Source organism: Schistocerca cancellata, chromosome 5 (genome assembly GCF_023864275.1).
Source record: "Schistocerca cancellata isolate TAMUIC-IGC-003103 chromosome 5, iqSchCanc2.1, whole genome shotgun sequence".
In the NCBI taxonomy this organism is placed as follows: Eukaryota; Metazoa; Arthropoda; class Insecta; order Orthoptera; family Acrididae; genus Schistocerca; species Schistocerca cancellata.
The window spans coordinates 128,800,119-128,821,822 of record NC_064630.1 but is presented as its reverse complement, the minus strand read 5'-3'; positions in this window follow the sequence as shown (position 1 = coordinate 128,821,822).

Genomic DNA, 21,704 nt, shown 5'->3' with positions numbered 1-21,704 from the left:
ATTTCCATTATGAACAAAAAATTAATATTCTTTTAAGAGCACAAAGTCAACTACCCGTGCATTCAAGTCCCAATTTCACCAGCAACTGATGACGATGGCCTAGCCCTAATAGCCCATATTGTTGTGAAACAATATTTGTTAGGCGGTAAGGGTATTCCCCGGAAGCGAATATACAGTGTTAAGAGTCGTTGGACTGTTGCGAGGAGTGGACGAGAGAAAAAGAGGAAATTGCTTATATTGAATGAAGTATGGACTTAAATATATGAAAACAGATTATTAACGTATGAAACTACTACAAGTATCAATTTATCTTCATCTTAAATCTTCACAAAAATTATCGTAGATTCCGCAATTATCAGCAATGTGCTATCGTATATCGTGTTCACGTTGTAATTATCGTATATCGCGATAATTTATCGTATAGTTGGCAACGCTGCGCTACGCGCTGTTCACATCCAACTGCCCAACACTACAATAGAGAATATTCCAACAATGCCAACCTGCCACAGACTGCCCACAGCACAGTCAGTGATTTGCATACAGAGCGCTACGTGGCGTTACCAACATAAAAACCTAAACAACCTAGTTACACAGTCTAATTGGCATTACAGCTGCACTTACTTCTCTCCTGGGAATAGGCTATTAGCTAGTTCCGGCCCCAGTTTACCTGCCACCTCTTCATAGGATCAGCATCAATTCTGCGCGCGTAGATTATTTGAGGGCAACCTTCGGAATTGCATTGGCCTGCATTTTAAAAATGTCGCTTTCCCAGTTTCTCTTGTTTTGGAAAATTATGTCATTCAGCTTGAATATACTTATCTGCCGCCGTACCTCTTTATTTTATGTTTTGCCTGTTAGGGAATTCCCTTTCACTGAACTGAGGAACAGAATTTCAGACGACTGTATTTCGTTTCGATAGTTTGTTTTATTCGCCCACGTCTTGCTTCCATACGTCAGTGTTAGCACGACCAAAGTCATGAAGTTTGAGTTCCTTCTTATACTTTTCGCTTCAATGTTCGCCATATCGTTGCACACGTATATTGAAATCGATGAAGCTTTTTCCTCATTTTGTCACCGTCGTTAAAAAATAAATCACAACCAGGACAAGTGAAGCTTGTCATATTGGTTGCTTGTGAGTTCTTACTGCTTCAATGAACACAGTACATTTTTCCAACCGAAAGTTTCTAGATATTTGGCAACAGTGTCAAGTCAGAGGTCGTTGGTCCTGCGGACGATAGTTTTTGTAGCGTGATTAAATCAAATGATACTCAAGGAATTCCATCTGGGAACTTCGCATTTGTATACTGAAAGGCCCATTCACTTAGGGCAGGAAGGGGTAAGTACCATTCGCTGCAATGTCTGACAGCTGACACTCGACATAATACAAAGTCTACATATATGTCTGCCGTGCACAAGCTACTTTACAGCGTGTGAAGGATGGTATTTCATGCACAACTATCATTTTACTCCTTTAGTAATGCATTCGCGAAGGGTTCGCGGGAAGAATTTCTGTCGGTAAGTCTCCGCAATGGGCTGCAGTTAGTGATCATTTAGTGGGATAAACACGAGAGGGAGGTATACGGCACTTGATATCTAGAGATGCACGCTCAAGTAATTTTAACAGTAAACTTCTTCCTGATGCGCAACCTCTCACCTGTAGCGCATAGCACTGCAGTCAAATTAGCGTATCCGTCACAACCAGAGGACTCTTAAAAGATAAGCGCTGCTCTTCTTTGGATAAATTTCACCTGCTGAGGGTATGAGGACTAAGGAAAAATACTCAAGAACCAGGCGAACAACGGTTTAGTCAGGTTCACCTTCACATATGTTTATGACTCTTTTAGTCTTTGACTGGCATCTCTTTTTCCTTCAACTAATTCAAATGGCAACTCCACTTTAAATCAGTAGTTATCTAGTGACCTGGTAAATAAATAAATGGCGTGTGACTAGGGCCTCCCGTTGGGTAGACCGTTCGCCGGGTACAAGTCTTTCGATTTGACGCCACTTGGGCGATTTGTGCGTCGATGGGGATGAAATGATGATGATGATTAGGACAAAGCAACACCCACTCCCTGAGCGGAGAAAATCTCCGACCCAGCCGGGAATCGAACCCGGGTTCTTTAGGATTGACATTCTGTCGCGCTGACCACTGAGCTACCAGGGACGGACTAGTGATCTGGTGACTAGTTGTGAATAACGTAATTCAACAATAATTAGTATTTACGTTTGTTTACAGGTAACGTGCTACATGAGAAATTCTACAGTCGTTGAAGTCATACAAGAACAAACACAAAGACAAAATGTGGTTTGACTTCGGCCATACCTTTAAGCTAAAGTTATAGCAACACATTTACTAGAAGAGAAGAAAGAAATAAAAATTTCACTGAACTAACATCAAGTAAAAATAGCATATTGGCAGGGAATGTTAAAGCGAAAAAAGAAATCATAAAACAGAGCCTCACCTAACTACATAAACTTCGTTAATATAGCGTCCAAAGTTTTCTCTCCCTGATGTGACACGATTTAGGTGACTTCAAAACCCGAGTTCGCCATGCATTTCAAGACATGGGCAATCCACAAAAAGTGTGGTTACTATGGAACATTTACAAGTAAGAAAAAATCAGTTTGTGTGAACTCCTCAAAATAAAAGAACCTGGAAATCATCAGAGGACGTAACTAACACAACAGATAAAGGAAATTGCCAAGTCCTCACAAGAAATAACACAATGAGCCTCTAAAACAAATTTATAAAGGAATGTGAAAATTATAATGCTCCCAGCCTGTATTCAGACGTCTAGATGAAACACTGGAAACGAGAATCAAGGAAAACTTCTAACACCCTCTGCTATTCTTTCAGACCTTACCACCCTGCGAAAATGTTAATGTCCTACTCAGTTCTGAGAAATTCATCGCCAATCCGGACCCACTACTACCCATATTGGAAAAAGACAGAAGATTAATACGGTGTATGAGAAGTAATAAGACACAACGAGAAGACTGAACTGCTGTGGATACGTTGAAAATATATGTTGACGAACTGGCCCAAACGGTTTAAGAAGTATTACGCACGTATGGCGAACTGAAAAGATTACCAAAATTTATAAGGCTCTGCATCATCAAAAAGGCGAAAAATAAGATTTAAGCGACGGTAGATTCCTTTTCCGTTCCAGCAAGGTTCTCTGAGAGGTGTGGATTTCGTCTATTTAACTGACTTTCTTCATGACTGAAACGTAGATTTTTTTCATCAGTTGATAAATGGAACTTTACTTTCTAACCACTGAACACACTCGCTTTACCCTGGCGACTTATGTTCAGTATGACTTGTACTCAACGCATCTGTCATTCTGCCAAAGTGTGATGGTTTTTACGGAAATAAGTATTTGAACCTGAACCGAACGTTAGATTCTTTGTAGCTCACTGCTTGCCTGTTAGTGAACAAAGTTCAAAAATGGTTTACCTAGCCAGGAAAAGATGTATAGGTCTGGTTTACTGCGTCCATTCCTCGACTACGCTATGCAGCCTTTAACACAGTCTAGATCAAGTTTCCTCCTGGGCGGTACTTATACAGGTGATAGCATAGTCTCTACACAACCTGATCAAAATTATCCGCACGCACATATGTAATACGGAATTCACCACTATATGTCTCAGAGGCAGATCCGCCGGTATAAAAGGAGGTGGGGAGTACTGTGTCGCCAGTAGTGGAGCAGTAACAGCGGAATCTGTCGCTAAGAAGAGCTCAGTGACTTCGAATGCGGACTGTTCACTGGTTGTCAACTGAGGAACAAATCCATCTGGGACACCTCCCATCCCTGCCAAATCTTGCAAGTCGACTATTGATGATGTGAAGGGACAACCATAGCTAAGCCACGACCAGCCAGACCACACGTACTGATGGACAGGGATCGTCAAGTACGGTGGAGGGTGGTTGTAAAAAATCGCATGAATTTAGCAAAAGGAGAATTCTACGGGTAGTTCAGCTAGCACAATATTCGTATAATGGTCAAGTTGCTGCTCATGGGCCGCACATTTCGGTTGTTTGTTCTGTGGTCTTCAGTCCTGAGACTGGTTTGATGCAGCTCTCCATACTAGATGCAAGCTTCTTCATCTCCCAGTACCTACTGCAGCCTACATCCTTCTGAATCTGCTTAGTGTATTCATCTCTTTGTCTCGCTCTACGATTTTTACCCTCCACGCTGCCCTCCAGTACTAAATTGGTGATCCCTTGATGCCTACCAGCCGATCCCTTCTTCTTGTCAAGTTGTGCCACAAACTCCACTTCTCCCCGATTCTATTCAATACCCCCTCATTAGTTATGTGATCTACCCACTTAATCTTCAGCATTCTTCTGTAGCACCACATTTCGAAAGCTTCAATTCTCATCTTGTCTAAACTATTTATAGTCCATGTTTCAGTTCCATATATGGCTACACACCATACAAATACTTTCAGAAACGATGTCCTGACACTTAAATCTATACTCGATGTTAACAAATTTCTCTTCTTCAGAAACGAGTACGCTGAATGGATAATATCTGCCAATGCATTTGCGTTTGCTGCGATTAGAAATATTTGAACTATTTGTCCGAGGAATATTTTCATTCGCGAGTTATTCGTATAACACAGTAATTCGATTCTTGGTGAAGAGACCATAACTGGGCAGCTGCTTCGTGTTTATCATGCAGATTCCCAGGGTAAAGTTTCATCGCTGCACCACCTTCTAAGTGCGCTTAATACAGAAACTGATCTTACTGAAATTGTTTAATTTACTAAAACAGCTATATATTTCAGTGCTTTTGTCATGGCAGTTGTTAGTTCAACAGTGTTTAAAAGACAAGTTACATTTTGGAATACTATTATTTTAACCGTCTTTGCTTTCTCAATTACAGTGCAGGAACTAAACTGAAACAGGTTTCTGATTTAACTAATCTCGGAACTACTCCTTCTGTTTGTCGATTGAAAACCTGTGAGTACTAACATGCACACACGCCTTGCACGTCGCATGTTCCATTTAAACGCTTATAGCGAAAGTCGCGTGATTTCTTTCAGACAATCTTGCAGTAGGTAGTTACATGACAGTTAGGGAGGCAGAGCAGAGCTGAGCTTCGTTACCTTGTTGTACAGCTAAGAGTTAATGTTAGGACCATAATAAGACATTATTTGGTGCGTTTAAGAGACAGTAGACGTTTATCTATCTCCATATAAATCCAGATGAATGTCAGTAACTGCACATGGTCGTTCTACACGTCAGTTATTATTAGGATCTTGAAAAGTTATCACTTACAGATCCTAGTTTACACTTGCTATTGCATTGTGGTATACTGATTTTGGGAAATGTCTTTAGTATTCTACATTCATAGTGTTACACAATCACGTTTCGTATTCAAAAAGTTACTGAGTCACGCTATGTTCATGTCACAGTATACACAGCTTAAAGATAACACAGTAATCGTAATTAGAAGCTTCCTTCGCTAATGCAAGTAGAAGGATAGACAAAATATACGAAAATTACTGAGTAGTTGAGACATAAGAGTTTCACCCGGAGTGTTACGCCGGCTTCGCTCCAGGTCCCAGCATGCAATGTTACTATCTTCTCTGGTTTCGGCTCTTTAGGAAGAATGGGCAGCCATTCATCCATAGACATTCATACACTTCATTTAAAATGTCTCCAACAGCGTCCAACGCGTCATGAAGACGGAAGGTCGATACACCCGACGTTGATGTCCATTAGTACGTCTTTGGATAAATCTGATCTGACCATATAGAGTATGTCACCAGTTGTGTTAGCACTGGCAAAGTAGATATGCTGTCTTTAGATATCCACTGTTGTTGCTGCTGTTGTGGTCTTCAGTCCGAAGACTGAACTGATGAACCGCTCGAAGCTACTCTATCCTATGCAAGCCACTTCCAATAATTACTGCAACCTACTGCCATTCGAGCCTAATCTTGGTATCTCTCTGTAATTTTTGCCCTTTGAATTTCCCTCCAGTTATGAATTGACAATTCCTTGACGTCTCAGAATGTGTCCCGTCAAACAATCCTCCTTTTAGACAAGTTATGTCACAATTTTCCCCAGTTCTTTTCAGTACCTGCTCATTTGTTACGCGACTACCTATCTAACCCTCAGCATTCTTTTGTAGCACCATATTTCAAAAGCTTCTATTACCTACCGGTATGAACTGTTTATCATCCATGTTCCACTCCCTTATATGGCTACACTCCAAGCGCCTTCAGAAATAACGTCCTAGCACTTGAATTTAATTGGGTGGTAGCAAATTTCTTTTCCCCCGAAGCGCTTTTCCTGTCACTGCCAGTCTAAATTTTATATCCTCTCTACACCGACCATTATCAATTATTTTGCTCCCCAAATAGGAAACCTCATCTACCATTTTAAGTATCTAATTTCCTAACCTAGTTCCCTCAGGATCCCCTGATTTAATTCGGCTGGATTCCATTACCCTCTTTTTGCTTTTGTTGATGTTCAGCTTATATCTTCCTTTCAAGACACTATCCACTCCGTTCAACTGCTCTTCCAAGTCATTTGCTGTCTCTGTCAGAATTACAATGTCATCGGCAAATCTCAAAGCTTTTATTTCTTCTCCATGGATTTTAATTCCTACTCCAAATTTTTCTTTTGTTTCCTTTACTGCTTGCTCAATATACAAATTGAATAACGCCGGGTATAGGGGATAGGACTACTTTTAGTGTCTCCCTCAGCATCGCCTGATGTAATTCAACTACATTCCATTACCCGTGTTTCGCTTTTGTTACTGTTCTTCTCATAATCTGCTGTCAAGGCACCGCCCATTCCATTAAACTGCACTTCCAAGCCCTTTTCTGTCTCTGACAGAGTTACAATCTCATCGAAAAACTTCAATTCTTTTATTTACGTACTTTTATTAGATTTAAAATAAGTAATTTTTTTTAAGTTGTAAATATCGACGACCATCAATCATCCAAAGGACGCAGGGAGCCTTTTTTGAAACTTTAACAAGGGTACACTGACGCCAAAAAACAAATTTTACTGCCGCCGGGTAATGACGCCTTGTTTTTTCCGCTGAGACATACAATATGTCGAAGAATTGGGTATCGTTTTACAACATACCGTGAATCTTACCATCCAAAAGTGACAAAAAAACAAGAAAGAAGAAGGTTTGATTTTACCTATAAGGTACAAAAAAAAATGGCTCAGAGCACTATGGGACTTCTGAGGTGATCAGTCCCCTAGAACTTAGAACTACTTAAACCTAACTAAACTAAGGACATCACACACATCCATGCCAAAGGCAGGATTCGAACCTGCGACCGTAGCGGTCGCGCGGTTCCAGACTGAAGCGCCTAGAACCGCTCGGCCACAACGGGCCGGCTAAAGTACAACAGTATGGCAGGATACCGGTGGTTATCGTCTGTCCATGCAAGGACGTATTTCATTGAAACAATATAGATGGGATTCATATGTCAGATACTGCGATAGCGACAAGTGTATTCGGAAATCGACCTTGTGTATTGTGTGAATAATCAGCGCCAATAACATACTGCCTGAGGAAGTCTTCCACGTAACAGAAGCCTAGGTAACTACATGTTTACTTATTAATGTACAGATTATTAGCAACAATTTTTTGGGGAAAAATTATCAGTTTTATATATTTTCCACGTCCCCACTTTTGAAACTCTACTCGCCTAGAATAGGGATACTCCATTTATTGCACCGTGGACAATATCTACTAGAAAGTGGTACACCTGCCTAATATCGTGTAGTTCCCTCGCGAGCACACAGAAGTGCCGCAACACGACTCTGGATGGATTCTACTAATGTCTGAAGTATTGCTGGAAGGAAATGACACCATGAATTCTGCAGGGGTGTCCGTAAATCCGTAAGATCTCTTCTGAACAGGGTGTTGCAAGGCATCCCCAATATGCTCAATAATGTTCATGTCTGGGGAGTTTGGTGGCCAGCGTAATTGTTTAAACTCAGAAGATTGCTCCTGGAGCCACTCTGTAGCAATTCTGGACGTGTGGGAAGTCCATCGGAATGTACAATGGACATGAATGGATGCAGGTGGTCAAACAGGTGACTTACATACGTGTTATCTGTCAGAATCGTATCTAGACGCTTGAGGGGTTCCATATCACTACAGCTGCGCGCGCCCCACACCATTACGGAGGAACCACCAGTTTGAACAGTCCCCTGCTGACATGCAGGGTTCATGGGTTCATGAGGTTGTCTCCCCCGTACACGTCTATCCACTCGATACAATTTGAAACGAGACTCGTCCGACCGGGCAACCTGTTTCCAGACAGCAACAGTCCAATGTTGGTTTTGACGGGCCCAGACGAGGCGTAAAGCTTTCTGTTGTGCAGTCATCAACTGTGAATGAGTAGGCCTTCGGCTCCGAAAGCCCATATGGATGATGTTTCGTTGAATGGTTTGCACGCTGACATTTGTTGATGTCCCAGCACTGAAAGCTGCAGCAATTTGCGGAAGGGTTGGACTTCCGTCACGTTGAACGATTCTCTTCAGTCGTCGTTGGTCGCGTTCCTGCAGGTACACTCCTGAGATGGTCGTACGGGAAAATCCCCACTTCATCGCTATCTCGGAGATGCTATCCCATCGCTCGTGAGCCGACTATAAGACCAGGTTCAAACTCCCATAAATTTTGATAACCTGCCATTGTAGCGGCAGTAATCGATCTAATAACTGCGCCAGACACCTGTTGTCCACTATAGGCGTTGCCGACCACAGCGCCGTATTCTCCCTGTTTACATATCTCATGTTTTGACGGGCCCATGTATTTGAATACGCAAGCCTAAAGCAGTTTCTTTGGCGCTTCAGTGTATTATGCACGGTCCAGTCACATTAATGTGACCACCGCCTATTTCGACCTCAATGTGCAGTACCCACTCACATACACCAGGTAGCAGCACTAGCAGCGGAGGGTATATAAAGCGTGACCGGAGGGACGCATAAAACAGAGGAGTCATTGCCAGAATGTGGAAAAGAAACGATTTATCTGAGGTCCAATACGGGGTGATCATTGGCTCTCGGGTCAAGAGTGGAAGCATTCACGAAACGACTATGTAAACTGTTCGCATGGCGCCTAGTAAAAGTATGCCGTGGATGACAAAATGGTGCTACCCAAAATAGGCGTCGAGGCAACTACAGAGCACCACGGGCCGTAGAAAACAGGGGTGGGTGAACGACAGTTGTGGAGATTTGTGCAAGTGAAAAGACGTGCAACTGTTGATCAACTGCCGGCCAGTGTGGCCTAGCGGTTCTAGGCGCTACAGTCTGGAACCGCGTGACCGCTACGGTCGCAGGTTCGAATCCTGCCTCGGGCATGGATGTGTGTGATGTCTTCAGGTTAATTAGGTTTAAGTAGTTCTAAGTTCTACGGGACTGATGACCTTAGAAGTTAAGTCCCATAGTGCTCAGAGCCGTTTGTTGATCAATTGACCGTCCAGAATGAACCAAGGGATTTCCTCAACGACTCTTCCGGGAATATTGCTACGTGTGGACCTCCACGAGGGACGGCCTGGTCCACGCAACCGTGCCGACTGCTGTTCATTGGCGACGAAGGCTGCAATTTGCACGCCAGTAACACTGGTTGGCGGCAGATGGACTTCTCCGATGAATCACGTTTTATGGTCCACCAGACAGATGGATGTTGGCGTTTACGGCGTGAAACGTCTAGATAGCAAACATCCTGCAATAACAGTAGGAAGGGTCCAGGCCGGAGGGCTATTCCTGGGAGATCTCGTCATTCCGGAAGGCGCAATGGATCAACACAAATATGCATCTATCCTTAGGGACCATTCCCACCCTGCATGCGGATTTTTTTTCTTCGACACGATGGCATACACCAGCGGAACAATGAAACATGACACACAGCTTTCAGTGAACATACGTGGTTCGAAGAGCGCCAGGCTGAGTTTATCGTACTCCCGTGATTACCAAACTCCCCGGATTAAAACGCAACCGAGAATGTGTAAGACACCCTAGATTTGGATTTTAGCGCCACGAATCCTCAACCGAGAAACCTAGCTCAGCTGGCGACGGCCCTCAAGTCGGCATGGTTCCACACCCTGTCGGTAGCTTCCAGAACCCTCTGACTGACTTCCAGCACTTCTCGCAGCGACCCGCACTGCAAAAGGTGGCTAATTAGGCATCTGAGAGGTGGTCACATTAATGTGATTGGACAGTGTGACATCCAGTAATACATCCCGTAAAATTAATTCCCATCGCATAGAAAACCATAAGATTTTTAATTATGACTATGGAACAAGCTGACTTTAAAAGTGGATGCAAGACAACTGATTATATACAGGTCGCGAATGGCACTGTGTAACGGAGCAGTGATGACAGATTGTGTAACGGAGCGAGAAATTCAAAGTAGAGCTGGGCTTTGGATTTATAAACTTTACAAACTACCAACGAAATTTACACCGACAACCATCCAGAAATGAAGCATTGATGCACTCTACGTCAGTATACTGAAGAAAATATAAAATTGTACAGCTTCCATTTGAAGTCATATAAGTAGTGAGAAATGAAAAATTTAATGCAAAGAGATTCCGTACCACGCAAGTCATGTTAGATATCTAAAGTGGAAAAAAGGCAAAAAAAACCTTTTTAATTGACCGAATCCGAACCAAGTTCGTTTTCCTGACTACAGTGTATTGTTTACCCTGAAGTAGATAAATGTTAAGCACGCGAAAAGTTTTGTAGTGCATCTGGAACAATCATTCAAGATCAATTAGAATATGACTAAATCAAGAATATCGATGGTATTCCTTTCGATAAAAGATGTAAACAATTTGCAGTGACAGATTCACATCTTTCCGGATCTTTAAATTCTTGCGCTGCTGTCACTTTATACAGGAATAGTTTCAACGTCTGCCTCATCGCTTTATGTGGTGTTGCAAACCAGATTTCTCAACGCAATCTGCATCCGTAGTCCGTAGACCAGTGTACTGCGAGTTTCCGAACGCACTGCAATTACAACAGATTAAAACAGTTTGTAGATAGACGGTAAATGGAATAGGTTTACGAAACTAAGTGATGTGTCCGCAACGGGAGGTCGTCATTCAGTGTGGAGATCTAGTTTCAATGTGTAGCAGCAGCACATAGCACTTTAATGTAAATATTCGGAAATCTGAAGGTTGCTCATCGGTCGATTGTTGGGAATTACTGAGTGACGTAGTAAAGATTTAGATAACGATTTAATGGATGATGTGTAGGTGGCCTTAGAAAATCCGCGGAAACAACGTGGAAAAGTGTAGCTGATGTCCATAATGTACGCAGAAGATTTGAGTCAGTTTTTTTCCAGATATTGTTGTCATATACCTCATGATTATAATGATGATGACGACGATGATAACTGCAGTAGTGGGTTTGATGGTGGTGGCACGTGTAACGTAATCTAAAAAGTATTTGGGTGTCCTCCTGACGATATCGTGTCAAATACTGTTCAATTGGCGCGTTTTATGGTCAAAATTCCCAGTTAGTTGGTGGGGTCCTGCCCATCATGCTCTAAGTTGGGAAGAGATCCGGCGACTTTGCTTACATAGGCAGAGTTCGGCAAGCACGAAGACAAGCAGTAAAATCTCTTGTTGAAATGTAAGCCCAAAATGGCATGCCAAGAAGGACAACAAAACGCGCCGTAGAATGTCGTCGACGTATCACTGTGGTACCAGTGGTCGGCTAGCGTCTTTGATTAGTAATCGGAACGTCCTCGATCCCGGGTTTGAAATCCGCCAATGTTTAAATATTGATCAATAATCAGCATTGGCGGCCGAAGACATCCGGGATAAGAAGTCACCTTCATTCTACCAACGGCCTTGTCAAAGAGGGTGAAAGAGAGCCAGAGGTTCACGGCACTCTCTTGTCCTTGGGGTTTGTAAACTGCCCCTAAAGCCGGAAGAATCAGCAATGATCAATGGCATGAAGATGCAGAAAGTAATGGAAACCAGTGCATTAAAGAGACATAACGTGTATCCTCAGGACTTGTGGCTTGTAATTGACAAAGTATCGTGACCGTCTCTCTATTGGCAAAAGATTCCGGAATAGTTCCCCATTCGGATCCCGCGAGGCGACTGCCAAGGGGGGATATAACCATGAGAAAAAGATGGAACAATCAATGAAAAGGTAACGTTCTACGAGTCGGGGCGTGGAATGTCAGAAGCTTGAACGTGGTAGGGAAACTAGAAAATCTGAAAAGGGAAATGCAAAGGCTCAGTCTAGATATAGTACGGGTCAGTGAAGTGAAATGGAAAGAAAACAAGGATTTCTGGCCAGATGAGTATAGCGTAATATCAACAGCAGCAGAAAATGGTATAACATGAATAGGATTCGTTACGAATAAGAAGGTAGGGCAGAGAGTGTGTTACTGTGAACAGTTCAATGATAGGGTTGTTCTTATTAGAATCGAAAGCAAATCAACACCGACAACGATTGTTGAAGTAAAAGAAATGGCGACAAGAGGATATGGGCTTGGGGCAATTAATTTCAGCTAGTAATAGTGAATACTGTGTTCAAGAGCGACGAGAGGAAGAGGTATACTTGAAAAGACTGGGAGACACCGGAAGATTTCAGTTAGATTATATCATGGTCAGGCAGAGATTCCAAAATCAGATACTGGATTGTAAGGCGTACCCAGGAGCAGATATAAACTCAGATCACAATACAGTAGCGATGCGGAGTGGGCTGAAGTTTAAGACATTTCTCAGGAAGAATCAATACCCAAAGACATTGGATACGGAAGTACTAAGGAATGACGAGCTACGCTTCAAGTTCTCTAAGGCTATAGATGTAACAATAAGGAATAGCTCAGTAGGCACTGCAGTTGAAAAGGAATGGACATCTCTAAAAAGGAGCACCACAGAAGTTGAAAAGAAAAACATAGGTACAAAAAAGGTGACTGCGAAGAAACTGTGGGTAGCAGAAAAAAAATACTTCAGTTCATCAAGGAAAGGAGGGAGTACAAAAATGTTACTGTAAACTCAGGAGCTGGCCGGAGTGGCCGTGCGGTTCTAGGCGCTACAGTCTGGAACCGGGCGACCGTTACGGTCGCAGGTTCGAATCCTGCCTCGGCCAAGGATGTGTGTGATGTCCTTAGGGCTCTGAGCACTATGGGACTTAACTGCTACGGTCATCAGTCCCCTAGAACTTAGAACTACTTAAACCTAACTAACCTAAGGACAGCACACAACACCCAGCCATCACGAGGCAGAGAAAATCCCTGACCCCGCCGGGAATCGAACCCGGGAACCCGTGCGTGGGAAGCGAGAACGCTACCGCACGACCACGAGATGATGTCCTTAGGTTAGTTAGGTTTAATTAGTTCTAAGTTCTAGGCGATGATGATCTCAGAAGTTAAGTCGCATAGTACTCAGAGCCATTTGAACCAAACTCAGGAATACAGAAATACAAGTCTCTGAGGAGTGAAATAAATAGGAAGTACAGGGAAGCGAAGACGAAATGGCTACATGAAAACTGTCAAGAAATCGAAAGAGAAATGTTTGTCGGAAGGACAGACTCAGCATGCAGGAAAGTCAAAACAACCTTCGGTGACATTAAAAGCAAGGGTGTTAACATTAAGAGTGCAGTGGGAATTCAGATGTTAAATGCACAGGAGAGAGCGGGTAGGTAGAAAGAATACATTGAAAGCCTCTATGAGGGTGAATATTTGTCTGATGTGTTAGAAGAAGAAACAGGAGTCGATTTAGAAGAGATAGGGGACCCAGTACAAGAATCAGAATTTAAAAGAGCTTTGGAGGGCTTAAAATCAAATAAGGAAGACAGGGTAGATAACATTCCATCAGAATTTCTAAAAACATTGGGGGAAGTGGCAACAAAACAACTATTCACGTTGGTGTGTAGAATGTATGAGTCAGGCGACATATCATCTGACTTTCGGAAAAATGTCGTCCCCACAATTCTGAGTACTGCAAGAGCTGACAAGGGCGAGAATTATCACACAATCAGCTTAACAGCCCATGCATCCACGTTGCTGACAAGTGTAATATACAGAAGAATGGAAAAGAAAACTGGAGATGTGCTAGATGACGATCAGTTTGGCTTTAGAAAAGGTAAAGGCACCACAGAGGCAGTTGTGCTTGATAATGGCAGCTAGACTAAAGAAAAATCAAGACACGTTCATAGGACTTGCCGACCTGGAGAAACTGTTCGATAAAGTAAAAAGGTGCAAGGTATTAGAAATTCTGAGAAAAATACGGTAAGCTGTATGGAGAGGTGGGTAATATACAATGTATAGAAGAGTGAAGAGGGAATAATAAGAGTGGAAGACCAAGAACGAAGTGCTCGGATTAAAAAAGGTGTAAGACTGGGATGTAGTCTTTCGCCTCTACTGTTCAATGTGTACATCGAAGAAGCAATGATGGAAATAAAAGGAAGATTCAGGAGTGGAATTAAAATTCAAGGTGAAAGGTTATCAATGATACGATACGCTGATGACATTGCTATCCTGAGTGAAAGTGAAGAAGAATTACATGATCTGTTTAATGGAATGAACAAACTAATGAGCACAGAATACGGACAGAGAGTAAATCGTTGAAAGACTAAAGCAATGAGAAGTAGCAGAAATGAGACGGTCACAAAGTAGATGAAGTTTAGGAATTTTGCTACCTAGGCAGTAAAATAACCAATGATGGGCGGAGCAAGGAGGAGATGAAAAACAGACTTTGCTAAAACAGACATAATGTCTGATAGGATAGCCGCAATCAATGATTTTAGAATGTAACTTTTAATCCGTCTTGATTGCAAAATATTCATTCATATGACCGGTTTCGGTTCCTGTAGAACCATCTTCAGATCTGACATTTCGGTTACAGAAGTAACCCGTCCAAATACAGCAACTTTCACATGCTGCGTCACGCATGCTGTATTTGGACGGGTTACTTCTGTAACCGAAATATCAGATCTGAAGATGGTTCTAAAGGAACCGAAACCGGTCATATGAATAAATATTTTGCAATCAAGACGGATTAAAAGTTACATTGAAAAGCAGACTAGCAATGGCAGAAAGAGCATTCGTGTCCAAGAAAAGTCTACTAGTATCTAACGCAGGCCTTTATTTGAGGAAGAAATTTCTAAGAATGTACGTATGGAATACAAGCATTTGAGATGTGGTGCTACAGACGAATGCTGAAATTAGGTTGAGGGGATTCTGCACCGAATCGGACAGTAAAATAATATGTGGAAAATACTGATAAGGACAGGATGATTGGACATTTGGGCATCTGTTAAGACGTGGGGGAATGACTTCCATGGTACTAGACGGAGCTGTAGAGGGTAAAAACTGTAGAGAAAGACAGAGATTGGAATACATCCAGACATCCAGCAAATAACTGAGGACTTAGTTCGCAAGTGCTGCTTTGAGATGAAGAGGTTGGCACAGGAGAGGAATTTGTGGTGGACCGCATAAAATCACTCGGAAGACTGATGACGCGCCCCCCCCCCCCCCCCAAAAAAAAAAGAAAACCATTCTGCTGTAAGGTTTATGTGAATGACAACAAAAGAGGTTCTGCTATAAAAAAAAATAAATTAATAGCACACCGGATCATCGCTCCTCGTTGGGCCGTATGGCGGACGAGAGTCAGGATGGTGTTCCACCGCTGTCCGTGGCGTCACTACACACGTCTTCGCTGGTCATGGTTGCTCAGTTCAAAGCGGGAATCATCACTGAAGAAAAATCTACGCCAGTCAGTGAGATTCCAGACCGGACACGGGTCTAGACATGCCACGGACAGTTGTGGGTTACGAAACTTACTGTGGCCGGCCATGCGGCCCGACGACCAAGAGTGATGGTTTGGGGGTGTCATGTATTAGGACTCCTTTAGTTGTCACCCATGGAACACATGGGCTCGTCAACGATATTATACGCCCCATTTTGTGTCCATCGTGGCAAGCCATACTGGCCTTGCATTTCAGGAAAATAATGCCGGCCCGCATTCTGCTTGTCTTGGTGCTTGCCAAACCCCACCTTGGCCAGCAAGGTCTCTGGATCTCTCCCCAATTGAGAACGTTTTGAGCATTAAGGGCAGGGCCCTCCAACCGAGTCGGGATTTTAAAGATCTAACGCACCAATTGGACAGAATTTGGCACGATATACTTCAGAAGGACATCCAACAACTCTGTCAATCAATGCCAAGCCGAATAACTCTTTACGTAAGGGCCAGAGGTGGACCAACACGTTATTGACTTCCTCAGTTTGTGAAGCTCTTTCTCTTGAATAAATGAACCAATCTTTCAAAACTGTAAATTTTTGTTTTCCTGGACAATTAAATCTCATCTACCGATTTCTGTCCCATTCGGATAATTTCTTCGTGGTGCGTTGTTTTCTTTACCTCACAGTGTATAAATAAAGTTCGCTTGCCGTATATGCTATGCTAATTATGTTGGAAAACTCTTTATTACTATTAGAAGCATAACAAAAAGACCTCTCCAAATTACATTTCTCCCACCTCGATTACGGAAGAAATGTTAAGAGGTGTAGGACGTCAAACTGGCCGACTTGGAGCAGGAGAGGCACCACAGGACATTTTAATTTCCACTGCCTATACTTTTACAACTAAATTCATAAAACTTTAACAGCATGACCAGGAAGGATTCAGGATTTATACTCATAGCAGTGGAAGCTCAAAAACGTAAAAAAACACATTTTTCTTACATTTGAAATTTCATCATTTTTTCATTTACTACTGGCTGCATTTGTTGCTATAGGCACACTTTTCTTCCTAAGTACGAGGTGCATTCAAGGTCTAAGGCCTCCGATTTTTTTTCTCCGGACTGGAAATAGATAGAAACATGCGCATTGTTTTAAAATGAGGCCGCGTTCATTGTCAATATGTCCCAGAGATGGCAGCACCGTACGGCAGATGGAATTTTACCGCCAGCGGCGAGAATGAGAACTGTTTTAAATACAGATCGCCTCCAGAGTTGGCATTTCTGTGGTTTCTGTGCACACAGTCCTGCATGACGACCTGAAAATGCGAAAAGTGTCATCCAGGTGGGTGCCACGAATGCTGACGGACGACCACATGGCTGCCCGTGTGGCATGTTGCCAGGCAATGTTGACGCGTAACGACAGCATGAATGGGACTTCCTTTTCGTCGGTTGTGACAATGGATGAGACGTGGATGCCATTTTTCAATCCAGAAACAATGCGCCAGTCAGCTCAATGGAAGAGCACAGATTCACCACCACCAAAAAAATTTCGGGTAACCGCCAGTGCTGAAAAAATGATGGTGTCTATGTTCTGGGACAGCGAGGGCGTCATCCTTACCCATTGCGTTCCAAAGGGCACTACGGTAACAAGTGCATCTTACGAAAATGTTTTGAAGAACAAATTTCTTCCTGCACTGCAACAAAAACGTCCGGGAAAGGCTGCGCATGTGCTGTTTCACCAAGACAACGCACCCGCACATCGAGCTAATGTTACGCAACAGTTTCATCGTGATAACAACTTTGAAGTGATTCCTCATGCTCCGTACTCATCTGACCTGGATCCTAGTGACTTTTGGCTTTTTCCAACAATGAAAGACACTCTCCGTGGCCGCACATTCACCAGCCGTGCTGCTATTGCCTCAGCGATTTTCCAGTGGTCAAAACAGACTCCTAAAGAAGCCTTCGCCGCTGCCATGGAATCATGGCGTCAGCGTTGTGAAAAATGTGTACGTCCGCAGGGCGATTACGTCGAGAAGTAACGCCAGTTTCATCGATTTCGGGTGAGTAGTTAATTAGAAAAAAAATCGGAGGCCTTAGAACTTGAATGCACCTCGTAAGGGAGATTCTTCGATGACTTTTGCACAGCATACAAACCATAGTTACAGGTGTATGAAACTCTAGAAGTTATTTAATTTATGAAAACATGAATGAATTGTTACATTTTAAACTTCATGTTTAGAAAAAATTCAAATTTTATAGTTAATTATCTCAATTTTTTCCACAGTTTTTTAATAGATTTGGAGAATTCTAGAGGTTCATACACCTGTAACTACTGTTTGTATGCTATGAAAAATTCATCGAAGAATCTCTCTTACTTAGGAAGAAAAGTGTACCTACAGCAACAAACGCAGCCAGTAATAAGTGAAAAAATGATGAAATTTCTCGTCTAAAGAAAAGGTGTTTTGCTACGTTTTTGAACTTCCACTGCGATGAGTGTGAGTCCTCAATCCTTCCTGGTCATGGTGACAAAGTTTTATGAATTTATTTGTAGTAGTATAGACAGTGGAAATTAAAATGTCCTGAGGTGACTCTCCTGCTCCAAGTCGGCCCGTTTGACGTCCTACCCCCCTTAAACTTAAAGTGAATACGCTTAGCCACTGAAAATCTCTGAAACTTCAGCCATTTGGTGGAATAAGCAAGTTTGGTTGCTACCCGTTTGAATAGATGGAATTTCAACCGAGAGAAAGGCGTTTATGAGTCCTGACGTACGCATCCTTGGAATCGTTCGCTGACCGTGAACCTCACAGCGTGAATCTTTGGAGACTCAGCGTTCGGCGGCAGTGACCAGGCTATTTGAGAGAAGGCGCGAACTGGAGAGACGGGGTTGCCTCATTGTCGGTGATGAGTTGGCAGCCGTCACGGCGGTGCGGGCCTTGTCTGCCGTCCTGTACCCCTCAGCACAGCGTGGCATCGCTCAAGGTGTGAGTGACGAGCGGTAACGCTCTGGGAAAGCCGCCGAGTACGTCGTACACGCAGTACTGCTTCGTAACCACCCGCCCACTCGCTCGTTGCACCACTGTTTGCAATGATGAGTGCAAGGTTCCGATATTATGGTGTCGTTACTGTAATTTGTACAGTTTTTTATTACCTTATAGTTCTTTGCGCTCAGTATGGTATCGCATTACTTGTCTTAATCGCCCTACAATATTTCATGTTATGTATGTGTATGATTGTTAAGTCGTGAAAGAGACAAAGTTACCTGGCAGCTTTCCCTTTGCGGGGACTTCCGGTCTCGGGGCCTTATTTTATGGTCACGTTCAATCTTTTTTCTGCAAAAAAATATTTTTTATACAAATCTTAATAAACAAAAGTGTATATCTTAAGTACTATGTAAATAATTTTAGCCGGTAAATTGACGAGCCTATGCAGCACTAAATGGCGGCCAAAATACCTCTGCGCGAACTACGCAACTAAACGGTTTGCAAGATTGAGGGTGAAGTTTATAGGTTTGTAATCAAAATTAAACATATGTGTATTATCGAATTAAATTCTATATGGCTTGAACCACGAAAATAAAATTTCCTCTAATGCATTTAAAAACGGCGACCACTTAAAGGCCTAGGTACTGACACACTTTTTTTTTGAGAATTACACCAAAATTACAAGCTTATGAAATCCAAAACGCCATCCAGTTTTAACGGAGTCATCTTCTCTTTTTTTTTGAACGTTCGAACAGGTTTAAAAAACATTAGTTCGAGAAATACGCATTTAAAGGTTTGAGTTCGGTTTTTGTGTATATAACGTCAAAGATTTCAACTTCTGCTATACTTGGGCCATACAGTAAACCTCCCTCTTCTTCGAAGATCTTATTATCTAAAGCGCGTGTCCTCTAGCCGCAGTTGTAGCTTCTACGCTGATCTGTCACGATCTCGTCCTTTTTTGTAGAGAATGAACAAGCCGTGGTGCCCGTAACGAGTCCAATGACGCAGGACATCCTTGATCCGTCACTAGAAATGAAGCACATCGGATTTTTGGCAATTTGAATGACTTTTTCAAGAAAAAGCGTGATTTTTGGATTGTAACTCAACATTAATGAGTTCAGTTTTTCATTGTTGTTCTGCGTATAGTTTAATGAATGAGTTCTTCATTGTTGTTCTGCGTATAGGCTTAAAGGCATCTCTCCATCAAATTGTCATGAGTCAGATGTCTGTACACATCAGTAATAGTTCACTCGTCAGTGGTGGCTTATGATCAAAAGTATCCATTGGTCAGTTCATCTCAGCTTGGTTCCGTTTATATCAACTTTCAGACCAGCAATCGTGCTGCGGATTGTCCATTCGTTAAACTCCTGTGACAAAGTACTATCATAACCGCTTTTTTCCTCTGACTTTTGTCGAAGCCACATACCTGAACATCTGCTTGACAAGTACAACATCTATATCGATATTTTCTTGGTTCAGAATGTTAACAATACCTTTAATTGGATTGAGACATCGACCGTTGTCGGAAATGGCCCAAGCTCTGAGACCGGCTAGAGTGGGCGTATGCGCGCGTCCATTAAAACGCGATTTTCAGGTGTAAAGAATAATTTCCGAACAAAAACACTTTTTAATTGCATATTATTAAGACTATAAGGAGTAAAAATACGCAAAAAAAGTTTTTTTGAAATCTCGCGACCTGAAAATACCCTAAGAACTATGTGCTGGGAGTACAGAAATATAAATCGCTGAGGAAAGTGCGTGAAAGTAAAGAGAAACTGGCTCAGCGAAAATCTGGAGAAATCGAATTAGGAATGGCCATCGGGAGCATATATCAGCATAGAGAATGGTGCTTAACGCAAAAAGCTTCGACATTGAGAACCCAAGAGGACTTCTGCTGTTAAACATAGAAGATAGAGAGAGCATAGATGCTTGTATGCTGATTGTTTCGGAATTTCACATTCACTGACGGAAGTGCCAACCAAACTATTCATGTGAGTGTGTAGAATGTACATGACATGAGATTGGAGGCATAACATCAGGCCTGCGGAAAACGTCATTCGCACAACAGGAAAAATTACGTGTTTAAGTGCGAGAATTACTACACAATCAGCTTTATAGATAATCCATCCGAGTTGCTGACAAGATTAATACAGAGGAGAATGGCCGGCCGCTGTGGCCGGGCGGTTCTAGGCGCTTCAGTCCGGATCCGCTCTGCTGCTAGGGTCGCAGGTTCGAATCCTGCCTCGGGCATGGATGTGTGTGATGTGCTTAGGTTAGTTAGGTTTAAGTAGTTCTAAGTTCTAGGGGACTGCTGACCTCAGATGTTAAGTCCCATAGTGCTCAGAACCATTGGAACCAGAGGAGAATGGAAACGAAAATAAAGGCCCTGTAAGGTGACTAGTAATATAAGCGTTCTGGGCGCAGGTTCAGCCCCAGTAGCTGCATAAATATGTGATAAAACTCATCAGCACTGGCGACCGAAGACTCTCGATATAAGGTGTCATCCTCATTCTACCAACAGCCTTGTCAAAGAGTGAGGAGGCACGGACAGACGTTTGGGGCAACATTTTGAGCATGTGATGGGAAACTTCCCCTGAAAGGTAAAATAATCAGCAATGATCAGCGACATGAGGATACACAAGGCGCTGAATTAATGACACATACTGTGTATCCTCAGGACATTTAGCCTGACACGATGATTTCTCCACTGACAAAAAATTTCGGGTTATTTCCTCACTCTGAATTTCAGGAGGGACTGCCAAAGGAAGCGCCAATGAGAAAAAGTCGAAAAACTGAAGAAAGGATAACATTCTACGATATCGAGCGTGGAATGTCAGAAGATTGGTCTGAGTGCGGTACGAAGCCAAAAAATCTGAAAAGCGAAATACAGCGGTTCCGTATAGATATAGCGAGGTCAGCGAAGTGAAATGGGAAGAGGAGAGGTATTTCTGGTCGGACAGATTTGGGGTAATATGAACAGCAGCAGAAAATGAAGTACGCTACTGGCCATTAAAATTGCTACACCAAGAAGAAATGCA